The sequence below is a fragment of the Orcinus orca genome, chromosome 17 (assembly GCF_937001465.1).
Source record: "Orcinus orca chromosome 17, mOrcOrc1.1, whole genome shotgun sequence".
Taxonomy (NCBI): domain Eukaryota; kingdom Metazoa; phylum Chordata; class Mammalia; order Artiodactyla; family Delphinidae; genus Orcinus; species Orcinus orca.
In genome coordinates, this window is record NC_064575.1 from 21,325,862 (window position 1) to 21,337,557 (window position 11,696).

Below are 11,696 nucleotides of genomic sequence, written 5' to 3' on the forward strand. Positions count from 1 at the left end.
GAAGGAAATTGAAATCAACATAATGGAATTAAAAAACCAAAACCCCCAAAACCACACTCTTAATTTTTTTTTAATTATGTTTTAACAATAGTCACTTCTTAAAGTTTTGTCATGTTTTCACAAAGTAAGACACTGCATTTATCAGGATCAGTCTCTCTTACTTACCAACACTTTGAAACTTTTAGCAGCTGGACAATTCCTGATAGTAGATTTGAAAGTGAGGGTAAATAGGGTTGTCATAACTAGTCATCAAATCAATCAATAAATCATTCAATCTCTTTTTAACCAAAGTTATATTTTTGTGCCAGTAATAGAAGGAATGTATTATTTCCCCAAAACATATTCTATTTACTGGCCACATTTTGGAAATAAAGTTATTTCATTGATATTCATGCACTTCTAGTATGTATGTTTATATAGTTCAATTAAGAAAGTTTCTATGTCTGTAAATTGACAAGAGGTATACAATGTATACTTTTTAAAAACTACTAGAAAGTAGTGACTTTCCAGAGTTTTTGTGAGAAGGTACCTGGTTCAGAATCTGGCACTAACTCAGTATGCAATAAAATAGACCCTTATTTTGTTGCTATTATAATGATTGCCTTTCAATTTTATGCTTTTATGGCATAATCAATTTTTAAAATTTTATTGAGATACAATTGTCATAGAGCACTGTGTAAGTTTAAGGTGTATAGTATAATGATTTGACTTACATATATCATGAAGCGATCACTACAAGTTTAACATCATTATCTCATACAGATCTGTCATCTCATATAGATACGAAAAAAAGAAAAAGAAAATAATATTTTTTCCTTGTGATGAGAAGGATCAATTCTCAAAAACTTTCACACATACCAAATATATGGAATGCTTCACAAATTTGCATGTTATCCTCTACAGGGTCATGCTAATCTTCTCTGTATCATATTAATTTCAGTATATATGCTGCCAAAGCTAGCACAATCCATTTTTTTAAATGCCTATTTCAGTAGACCTTCCATGTTTACCAGACAAAACAATTCTTTTTAAAAAATTCTATATTTCTTTACAGTGAATTAAGTAATGAGGAAGTGATATTCTGTGGTGTATTTTACTAACCAACAAAAGATGAGAGTCTTTCTGAAATATTTATTTTAAGCCTCAGAATTTAAACATTGGATATTTGCTTCTCTGGATCATTCTCAAGATCAAACAATAAACAGTTTGATTTGACGTATTTCCTTTTTGGTGTTTGCTACATCTGTTATAACATAACAAACAATGGTAGAACTTGATGAGAATTTGGAGGAGGATGTATATAAATAAACTGAATTTCAACTTGAAAGTTATTAATTTTACCTTGTTATTAAAATAGAGGTAACATTTATTATAGTATCTATCGGCCAAACAGCATATTTCAAATAATGGCTTCATGATCACAATAATATCTTAAGTGGGTTAGGTACATAACCAATGTAATCTCAAGGTCACTGTTTTACTAAAAACTCATCTAGCAATTTAAATGTCCTAACTCTTCAAATTTTTGAAGACTAAATTTAATCACCCATAGAGGCAAAATTTCCCCCCAATAATATTACTTTTGAAGTACTTAACCTTTAACATAGGGTCAGCTGCCTCTTAGCTTAAAGGCTTTATCATATTTCTTTTCAGTGTACTTTATATCTAGCTATTTTCCATTCAAATAAGTGCACTCAGGCAGATATACTGGTTTTCCAGCCTGTAATAGAGATAGTAGTCATCCACTCCTCTTAATTTGCTAACTGAAAAAAGAACTTTCAGGATTATATTTGACAGATTTTAATACACAGAGGGCTCATATTGACCCCTAAAATAGCAGATGGAGACAGAATGATCTACTAAAGTAGCCACCTTAGTTATAAACTGTATTTTAATTGCCTTCATCAGAGTTGTTATTGACTCTAGCTTTAAATGGGATTGCTGGTCAGATTTGGTAATAAAGTTTTTTTTTTTTTTTTTCTTTTCTGATTATTTCCTAAGCTATTCAAGGTTTGGAATCCAAACACTCCTACTCGGAGTAAATAGAAAATAAATAAAGTCTAATGAGGACAAAGCCAGGCCCTCCCCCAAAATTATTTTGAATGGTATATTGCTATGGATGTCCTGATTTCCACTTTTAGAAAGTTTTTATAAAGCAAGATTCAAATGTTGTGGTCATTTCTTTTTCTTCTTTTTTTTTTTTTTCGGTACGCGGGCCTCTCACTGTTGTGGCCTCTCCCGTTGCAGAGCATGGGCTTTGGACGCGCAGGCTCAGCGGCCATGGCTCACAGGCCTAGCCGCTCTGCGGCATGTGGGATCTTCCCAGACCAGGGCACGAACCCGTGTCCCCTGCATCGGCAGGCAGACTCTCAACCACTGCGCCACCAGGGAAGTCCTGTGGTCATTTCTTAAACTAAATCAGTCATGTAGTCAATAAATATTTATTGAGGAACAACTCTGTGTCAGACACTTTTCTGAGGTAAGCAGTGGACAAGAGAGGCAAAGACTTTCCTTTCTGGAGCTCACATTGTAGAGAGACGGATAGGTGGATTTTAGATCGAGTAGTTAGCAAAATGAGGAAGAAAACAAATATTTTTATTTTACATGATAAGTGTTATTAAAAAGAAAAAAACATATTCTGACATACTGAGGGGATACATTTTAGATTTGGTGGTTCAGAAAACCCTTCTCTAGAAGAAATATTAGAGATGTTTTCTGATGAGTACTGTCCATATGACCAGCTGCAGGTAGAACATTCCAGGCAAAGGGAATAAAAAATAAAATAAAGTAGCTCATGGGAATATTTATATTTGATCAAAATGTGAACCACGGAGGTTTGATATTTAAATTTTTGAAATGTCCTAAAAATATATGAATGTAGTGTTTTAAGGTGGGTTATCTAAGGGATAAAAGAGTTTCCAGTGACTTCAGAAAAAGACGTAGGAGAGCCATCTTGAACCTAATTTTCTTGTTCAATCCCATTGTAACGAAATTTATTAATCCGAGTGTTCAGTTATCACTAACTATCTCTTTCTTCATAGGACAGAAGCTCAATTATTTCAGCTGTCACATTTTAAGTGATCCTCTAAAATACTATTACAAACTATTTAAAAATATTTTTGATTTTCTCAACCCACAGTAAGAAACAGTCGTTATCTTGCAACCTAGTACACACACACACACACACACACACACACACACACACACACACACACACACACACAAGAGGCACGTGCACATATAGCTGAAAAATGTTTCACAAAACAATGCTTTCGGTTTCCATGGGTGATGAGCTCTAGTATTTTTTATCATTTCATTTAAAAAATTGCTTCTTGCAACTTACTGAACTGATTTACTGAGCCACCAATAGGTCTCAATTGAAAGAGTGTTCTAAATGTTATTCAGCAATATGAGCACTCTGATCTATATATTAAAAACAAAAGACAAAGAGCTAGACCAATTACTATAGGCTAATTAAAGTTATTTATACTTTCAGGGAAAAAATTAGCACAGTTCTTCAATATTTTGACAAACACCAAATTCAGAAGAAAAAACAAAACTGAATTAACTTTTTCTTTGCCCAGCAACATTGTAACTTTGTATTTGCTAGGCAAGCAATGCTTATATTTAATGAAGTAATATAAAGAATTCCCTTACTTGTAAGAGAACTGATTTTCTTTGTCCTGGCCCCAGGTATTAGTCTCATTTAGGATGAGAAAGAAGTATTTAAGAATTTAGCAGGAGTGAACTCTAAATTATAGTAAAAGAACAAAAGATACCGGTTCTGAAATTTTATAACAGTGAATCTAACATTTAAAATAAACTTTTAACAGTAATATTTGAAATGTTTACTTAAATTTATTCTCAAATTTTTGACCACCTCAAGTTACAGTGTAACATAGTAGAATATGCCAAAAGGAAGTCTCATACAAACAAATTTTGGCTTCAGAATACATATTGACACAGAAAACACTGGATGTTATGGAATTTACCCACAACCTACAATAAAAGAGTCAAGTCACTTTTGGAATGTATGGCTTTCAACCAACTGAAAGCCAGCCCTTGTGGTTCCTTCCCCATTTTCAACTCTGACATCTTAGAGCCTTTTTAAAAAATTTGTTACATTGAGAAAAAATTCTTAAATTGTTATGCATATACTGTAAAATCAAGATTGTATAAATGTGTAACCAGAAAGTCAAGTGAGTTCCACAGATTTAGGTAGGAAGTACTCAGACATTGTACATAGGCAAACCAGGGGCCTTGCAAGATGTCTTCTAATTTTTAGGGAGTAGTCCAACTCCTGCAATTTTGCTGGCTCCTTTTCTACTCTGGGTTACCCCAGGGTCAAGCCACCAACGCTGCTGCAAACATTTACAGACTCTATTGTAGATGTGGAAGGTTATGTGGCAGGGTTTCATCATGAATCCCACAAACTTCCCCATCTACTGACTCTGACCACTTGGCCTACTACATTCATGCTTACAAATTCCTTCCCAGGGCAATTAACACACTCCTGCCTTTGGCTCATGTAGGATAGTTCTACCATGTTCAGGCCTCTTGAATGGAAGACACCCCCCAGCACCTGGTTTATCTTGAAGTTTCCTGACAACAGAAGGCCTCTCCCCTAAGAAATTCTTAAACACAACACAATATATACGCATGTTTTGAAAGCACCTTATGCAAATCTGAAAAGATGCTTGATTAGCTGTCCCTTCACTTTTCTCCAAGGCAACCTCCGCATTAAGCTCTGGTTGAACTGCAGGCTGCAGATACTTTTGTACTTAGGGAGGAGAAATTTTCAACAAATGCACAAATTTTATCTTGGTGTTTTAAAGAAGAGGTGTCCACATATTTTCATGGTGGACCACATGATCAGAGATCCACATATATAAGCTTTTTTGTTTTGTATGTTTTTTTTCTTAAAACAACTTTACTGAGGTGTAATTTACATAGAATAAACTGCACTAATTTCGAATATACAGTTACATGTGTTTTAACACATTTACACACCTGTGTAACCATCAACATAATCAAGATCATGCTCTAGACACTCATATAAATGAAATCATACAGTGTATACTCTTCTATGTCTAGCCTCTTTCACTCAGCTATTCTTGTTTAGGTTCACCCATATTGTTGTGTTAAACTACTAAGTTTATTCCTTTTCTTCAGCAAGTAGTATTCCATTATAGTTATATAACACAATTTGTTTACCCATCACCTGCTGATAGACATTTTTGGTTTGTAGATATATAAACTTTGTGGCTCTTCTAAAATTTAGTATACTATGTAGAAACTAGTTCAAATGCATACATTAAAGGAAATATATGTTAATTCCATAACAATTCTACCACATAAATTCTGAAAACATCTGAAGGGTTTTTTTTTTTAATTGTATAACATTAAGATAAGTTAGAAGGAAAACAGACAAGAGGACTTAACTATAGTTATCAAATTCTCCAAAATTTCTTCTCAAATTCTTTATTTCTCAGCAAACAATTCTGAAATTTTTAAAAGTAAGAGATTCCATTTAACTCATTCAGCCATGGCGAATGAGTGCGGGTCTCATATTCTCATGAAATCAGTGCGTTTTAAAACTGGAATTCTTACTCCTCCTTGAACAATCTACAATGCCCCTGTTTTTTTCTTCACAGATTATAATTCAGCTTGTTTAAGCATTTTGTTACATGAGCAAGAAAGTATAAAGCCCTTGATGTGAGGAAGCAGCTAAGTAAATAACAGTTGGTTTCCAGGAACTAGTCATCTGACATATTTAAATAAACCAAATGCCCATCCTCTGGTTCATCTTAATTCAAATATTGGTAACAGTTAAAAGCACAGTTACCAAAAAAATTCAGAAGCTTTAAAACTTTTCATATTACCTCTTGCAGTGAACCTGACTTGCTAACTTCTCAGCACAGAGTCCATTGACAGAAACTTGCCTTTTGAAATGAATAAAGTTTTAAAAACCCACTTCTACATTATTTCATTACAGGAGTCTATTTGTGGCAAATGAGCTCAATGTTTAGACCAAATATGTCACATTCCTTCTGGCCAAGAAGTTAGATCCTACTAGGAGAAAAATTAATCTAAAAAGTGGAGACACTGCAGTCCGTATATTGGGTGATCCTGTCTTCCAGGATAGAATTAAATCAGAGGAGAGAAACAGGAAGTGATTGGAAATATGAACCCAAAAAGAATCAGGATAAAGGGCGGAAGACCTAAATAGACATTTGTCCAAAGAAGATAAACAGATTGCCAATAAACACATAAAAGGATGCTCAACATCACTAACCATTAGAGAAATGCAAATCAAAACCACAATGAGGTATCACCTCACACCAGTCAGAATTGTCATCATCAAAAACTCTACAAACAATAAATGTTGGAGAGGGTGTGGAGAAAAGGGAACACTCTTGCACTGTTGGTGGGAATATAAATTGATACAGACACTATGGAGAACAATATGGAGGTTCCTTAAAAAACTAAAAATAGAACTACCATACGACCCAGCAATCCCACTACTGGGCATATACCCTGAGAAAACCATAATTCAAAAAGAGTCATGTACCACAATGTTCATTGCAGCACTATTTACAATAGCAAGACATGGAAGCAACCTAAGTGTCCATCGACAGATGAATGGATAAAGAAGATGTGGCACATATATACAATGGAATATTACTCAGCCATAAAAAGAAACAAAATTGAATTATTTGTAGTGAGGTGGATGGACCACCTCTATCATACAGAGTGAAGTAAGTCAGAAAGAGAAAAACAAATACTGTATGCTAACGCATATATATGGAATCTAAAAAAAAAAAAAAATGGTTCTGATGAACCCAGGACAGGAATAAAGACACAGACATAGAGAATGGACTTGAGGACACAGGAAGGGGGAAAGGTAAGTTGGGATGAAGTGAGAGAGTGGCATTGACATATATCAACTACCAAATGTAAAATAGCTAGTGGGAAGCAGCCACATAGCACAGGGAGATCAGTTTGGTGCTTTGTGTCCATTTAGAGGGGTGGGATAGGGAGGGTGGGAGGGAGATGAAAGAGGGAGGAGATATGGTGATATATGTGTATGTATAGCTGATTCACTTTGTTGTACAGCAGAAACTAACACAACATTGTAAAGCAATTTTACTCCAAAAGATGTTAAAAAAAAAAAAAAAGGCATCAGGATAGAAAGAAAGGCAGAGAGAAGGAGACCTTCTTCCTTAGGTAGAAGGGAACTAATGTTGATCATATCTTCCCACCTTCAATCACTTTGAGAACTAGATAGATACCATCGCCCTGCACTCTTACTCATTCAGAACTTTTATCCAGTTCCATCCCAAACCTAGTTTTATTTAAATCATGGATTTCATTTCAATCTTTACAGCTTTTCAAAGAAAAGGAAACACAGCATATTAAGGACTTCAAGAATCAAGCACATGCTTCTGCTTGCCGTGATTCAAAAAAAAAAAAAAATCTGCATGCAAATTATCCATTCTCCTTCCCGTCTTCAAGTTACCCACCAATCTGACAAAAGTGTCTTGCTTTTTTTCACCCTAATTATTTATACATTGTGAGCAAATTGTAGGAGTAGAGAGCCCTGTGACTCACAACCAGATTCTTCCTTCTAGGTTGCTTAATTGTTGGCATCTTTGGGCAAAATCATTTTTAGTACTTCCAGTCTATCAAATTTATGAGCATGGAGTCAAGGTTTTTCATCACAAGAGAACTTGTCAAATGTTATTATTATACCCTAATATTCTCATCTAATAACACTGTCTAGAAAGAAAGAAAATTTTCCCCACATTGTTATTCTTAGTGAACCCATGCTGGTTTCTAGTTATCATCATTTCCTTTTCTAGATGCATAGCATGACACTAATTTCTCCAGGTCATTTTACAATAAACCCTGAAATCTGAATTCCTTCCGAAAAATTTCCTTTATCTCGTGTCACTCATCAAAAATACATCATTAAAGGAGAATTCCCTATTTGTTTTACTGTCTGTGTCTGTACATCTTTTTCTCATTACAATGGAGGGAGTACAATTCTTACCTTAAAAGCCAACTTTTTCATTCTTGCTTCTAGACCCCATCAACTTCTTTATTACCATGGAATCCAGAGTGGTGAAGCAGAGTAAGATAGGAGAGTGGTGGGAAATAAACTTGGAGAGAGAAGCAGAGGCCAAACCCCAAAAGAGGCATATGTTTTAAGCTTCATAAGAGGACATGTGAAGAATTTAAGCAAATGATGATATAGTCTGATTTTATTTGAATGAGCGAGAAAAGCAAATTCACTTGATTTGGGGATTGCATCTTCCTACACATATGACTTGTTTTCACGAGGTTTCCTGAATGCAGAAGGTTTCAGGAGAAATGTGGAATCCAGGAGACCTACGATGGCCTTTACCAATGCTTGTGCATGAAGCTCAGTCAGTGGGAGTTTTAATATTCATGTCGCAGCCTGCCCCCTCTTTATTTTAAATGTGCTTTTTGTCCTGTAGGATATTGAATATGTGCATTGCTTTCACAGAAAGGGAAACAAATAGGAAACAAACTTAGACTAGAGAAGCTATTCCCAGCATCCTCCTAATGCAACCGTCTGTCTCATCTGACCCCAAGAGAGAATTCTAATAATGTTATCATTTCATTCCCATTTCAGGCACTTTGCATTTTTATATATGCTAAAGAATTCAGCAAGTCATCCAACTGGCATAAGCAATGGGAAAACTTCCTTTAGAGCACAGGTGTACAAGCAAACAAATTCTTTCTGTGCTTGAAAATTGATCCTTCAATATAGCAAACTTCTCAGCAGTGTGCTGGGCTGGCAGGAAGAGGTGCAGGAGTGCACAGCTGTCAGGTAGAGGAAACAGATGTGATCGCCTCCTCTCACCTTCCAGCAGAGTCGGGAATAGATACTGTCACCCTGAACGGTATTTTCCCAGCCACACTACCAATATGGATTTATTACAAGCAGAGATAAATCACTCTGTGTGTGTGTTTTTATGACAGAAAAGAAAGAAGGAAGGAAGGAAGGAAGGAAGGAAGGAAGGAAGGAAGGAAGGAAGGAAGGAGGGAAGGAAGGAAAGAAGGAAGGAAGGAAGGAAGGGAGGGAGGGAGGTAGGAAGGAAGGAAGGGAGAGAGGGAGGAAGGAAGGGAGGGAGGGAGGAAGAAAGCAAGGAAGAAAGCAAGGAAATCAAGCAGTGGAGTATTAAACTCTGATGTGAGGTATAAACAGGTGTGATTAGCTGGTTAGCTCTGGATGCCTTGGAGAGATAACCTCATGTCACTGAGGCTATGTTTGGGGCAGTGGGTTGTAAACATCTTTGAAAAGCAAAACAGTGCCAGGAATATATCAGAGTAGCATTAAAGTGAATAGTTAAACATAATGCAGTGGTAAACTTTAGGCTCCAAATTTATCACTGGAACCTGGATATACTAAAAGCCCTAGAATCCTGGAAGGACTCCCTTTGTGACCAGCTCCAGTGGTGGGTAGGCTTTGTTCTGCTATAAGTCACAAAAGCTATGATTCCAAATTAAGAAATTAAATCATTATCTCCCAAAGCTTACATTTTTCAAGTAATGTCAAAACCTGAAGCACAACTGAGTAACATCAAATGGAGTTTAATAAAACAGTTTTGTTTAAGAGGAATAGATTTATTTGGCATCTAAGCCACTTCAACCCACTGTTCTTTATAGTATATCTCTGCTTCTTATGAACCTGAAAAAAATCCCACGGTAGACAGACAATCACTTTGATATTGCTACGTCAAGCTTTTTCAACATTTACTGCTTTCTTCAGTCAAATATCAGAGCCACAAAACTGTAACCGGATGCCATGTAACTACTTTGCTTTTCTTTCAAATATTGCTATTACATAGCCTAAGCCAAGCAAACAAGCCTGCACAGCTCTCTAGCTTGTATGTTTTGCAGACACCTCTGAGTGCTTCTGTTATATTCCCTGTATTCCTATGTACTTTCTAAGCGTGGACAATCAAAGGACTGTTTCCACCTCCAGCCTCCATCCCGCCAATTCTTTCAAGCTAAGGCGTCTTTAGGGTTTGATGGTGATAAATTTAAGGCATCCCAAGTTTAATCAACATTCTTCTTTAATCCTTCAGCTAAGGGTCCCACGTGTTAAACACCATTTCAAATCAGGCATGTGTTAGCTCCAAAACTGGTCTTGAAAACTGAATTACAAAGTTTGCTCTGACAACACATCCAAATTAAATTTTACCTTGACAAGAGCTAACATGTCATCATCTTTAAAGCTTCTTCATTGCCTACGTTTCTATCTAAACGTTTGTTGCCGGCGGAGGTAAAATGCCGGCCAAGTCCAGTTTTACTTAATCCCGCAACATTCAGGAAACACAGCTGGTGCGTTGTCGTTATGTTTTATCCACGTGAATCTTCTATTCTCTCCTTCTCTGGGTTGTTTCTTATTTATTTTTATTTTTTTCATTTAAAGAAGAAATAAATGTTTTAAGGTAAATTTTGGCTAAGCAGTAGTTTTCGAGTGTAAATAGAAATTGTTTTTTTTACAGGCATCGTACATTAAAGTAAATTCTGCTGCATTTGAAAACCTGTCAGCTGTATTTTGTACTGGTATTCAGAATCCTCTCCTTTTTGACCAATATTATATATAAAGTTCCTCTGGGAAGATAATGTGCATGATTGCAGGCTTGCCTTGTTAAAATCCATAGCTTTTTATGCAGTCGTGTTTTCACCTATGAATTATGCATGAAAGAGGATCTCATTACATTTCATTTTCTTTACAGCGGCATCCTCTCTTCTAGACAGACTGGGGTTCCCATCAGCCGAGCTCCCCTCACCCTGCAGCTTGGCTCCATCTTGATGCCTTCATAGCGTTTTAGACAAAATAGGCGTGTTTAACTTGTCACCTCCTGCCTGGTATAAATTATTCACCGGAGCTTTGCACAGATTTGTGAGATAACCAGCCTGGACTCGGGGAAACTTCACAGGCTGTGTATGGGAATCCGACAGATACATGGAAGGCCCTTTCTCTACCAGTTGTCCAAGGTAGAGGAGAAACACTGCCTTGACTCCAAAAAATAGCCTCCTTGTAAAACTTAAAAATGTCTCACTCTCCTTCATAAAATAGAAATTATCTATAAACGTTTGCCACTTAGATGGGTGTGTTTCAGTGTTTTTCTTTTTTCCTCAGAACTAAAGGTCAAGGAACAAAGTGCTGTGGGCTTTTTTTTTTTCTTTTTCTTTTTTGAAATGAAGCCATTGGTCTTCCATACCTGACAAGATGAATTAAATGTGGAGAAAAGATCACAGAATTTAATCAGCACAGTCATTCAGTGTATGTGGTCAGGAACAATCACTCAAAGAAGCATATGGAAAACTAGGTTAGTATGTGTGTGTGTGTGTGTGTGTGTGTGTGTGTGTGTGTGTGTATTATGAGGATTTTTAACTAAGCCACTATCTCTGTTGTCAAATATAAGAAAATCCAGTTAGAAAAAAAGATTAGTTTTGCCTATGTCAAATTATGCCATTCACTCTACCAGAGTCACATTATGAAAAGGGGTCACATAGAAGTAGCAAAAGAAATAACCCCTGAAGAATCAAAGTTAATAGCAAAAGATGTGATGAACAAATTAGCTTCTTATTTTTCCTATCCAATTAAATATTTCTTGGAATCAATGGAAATTATGCAGATAACTGAGGGCAAT

The 11,696-nt window shown here is 36.0% G+C and overlaps 1 non-coding gene across 1 annotated transcript; it reads right to left on the reverse strand.

The window, feature by feature from the left end:
• Window positions 1-859: 859 nt before the first annotated feature.
• LOC117196902 (U6 spliceosomal RNA) lies at window positions 860-964 on the reverse strand. Its single transcript, XR_004477328.1, has one exon. It is a non-coding gene; the product is annotated as a U6 spliceosomal RNA (small nuclear RNA).
• Window positions 965-11,696: the final 10,732 nt, after the last annotated feature.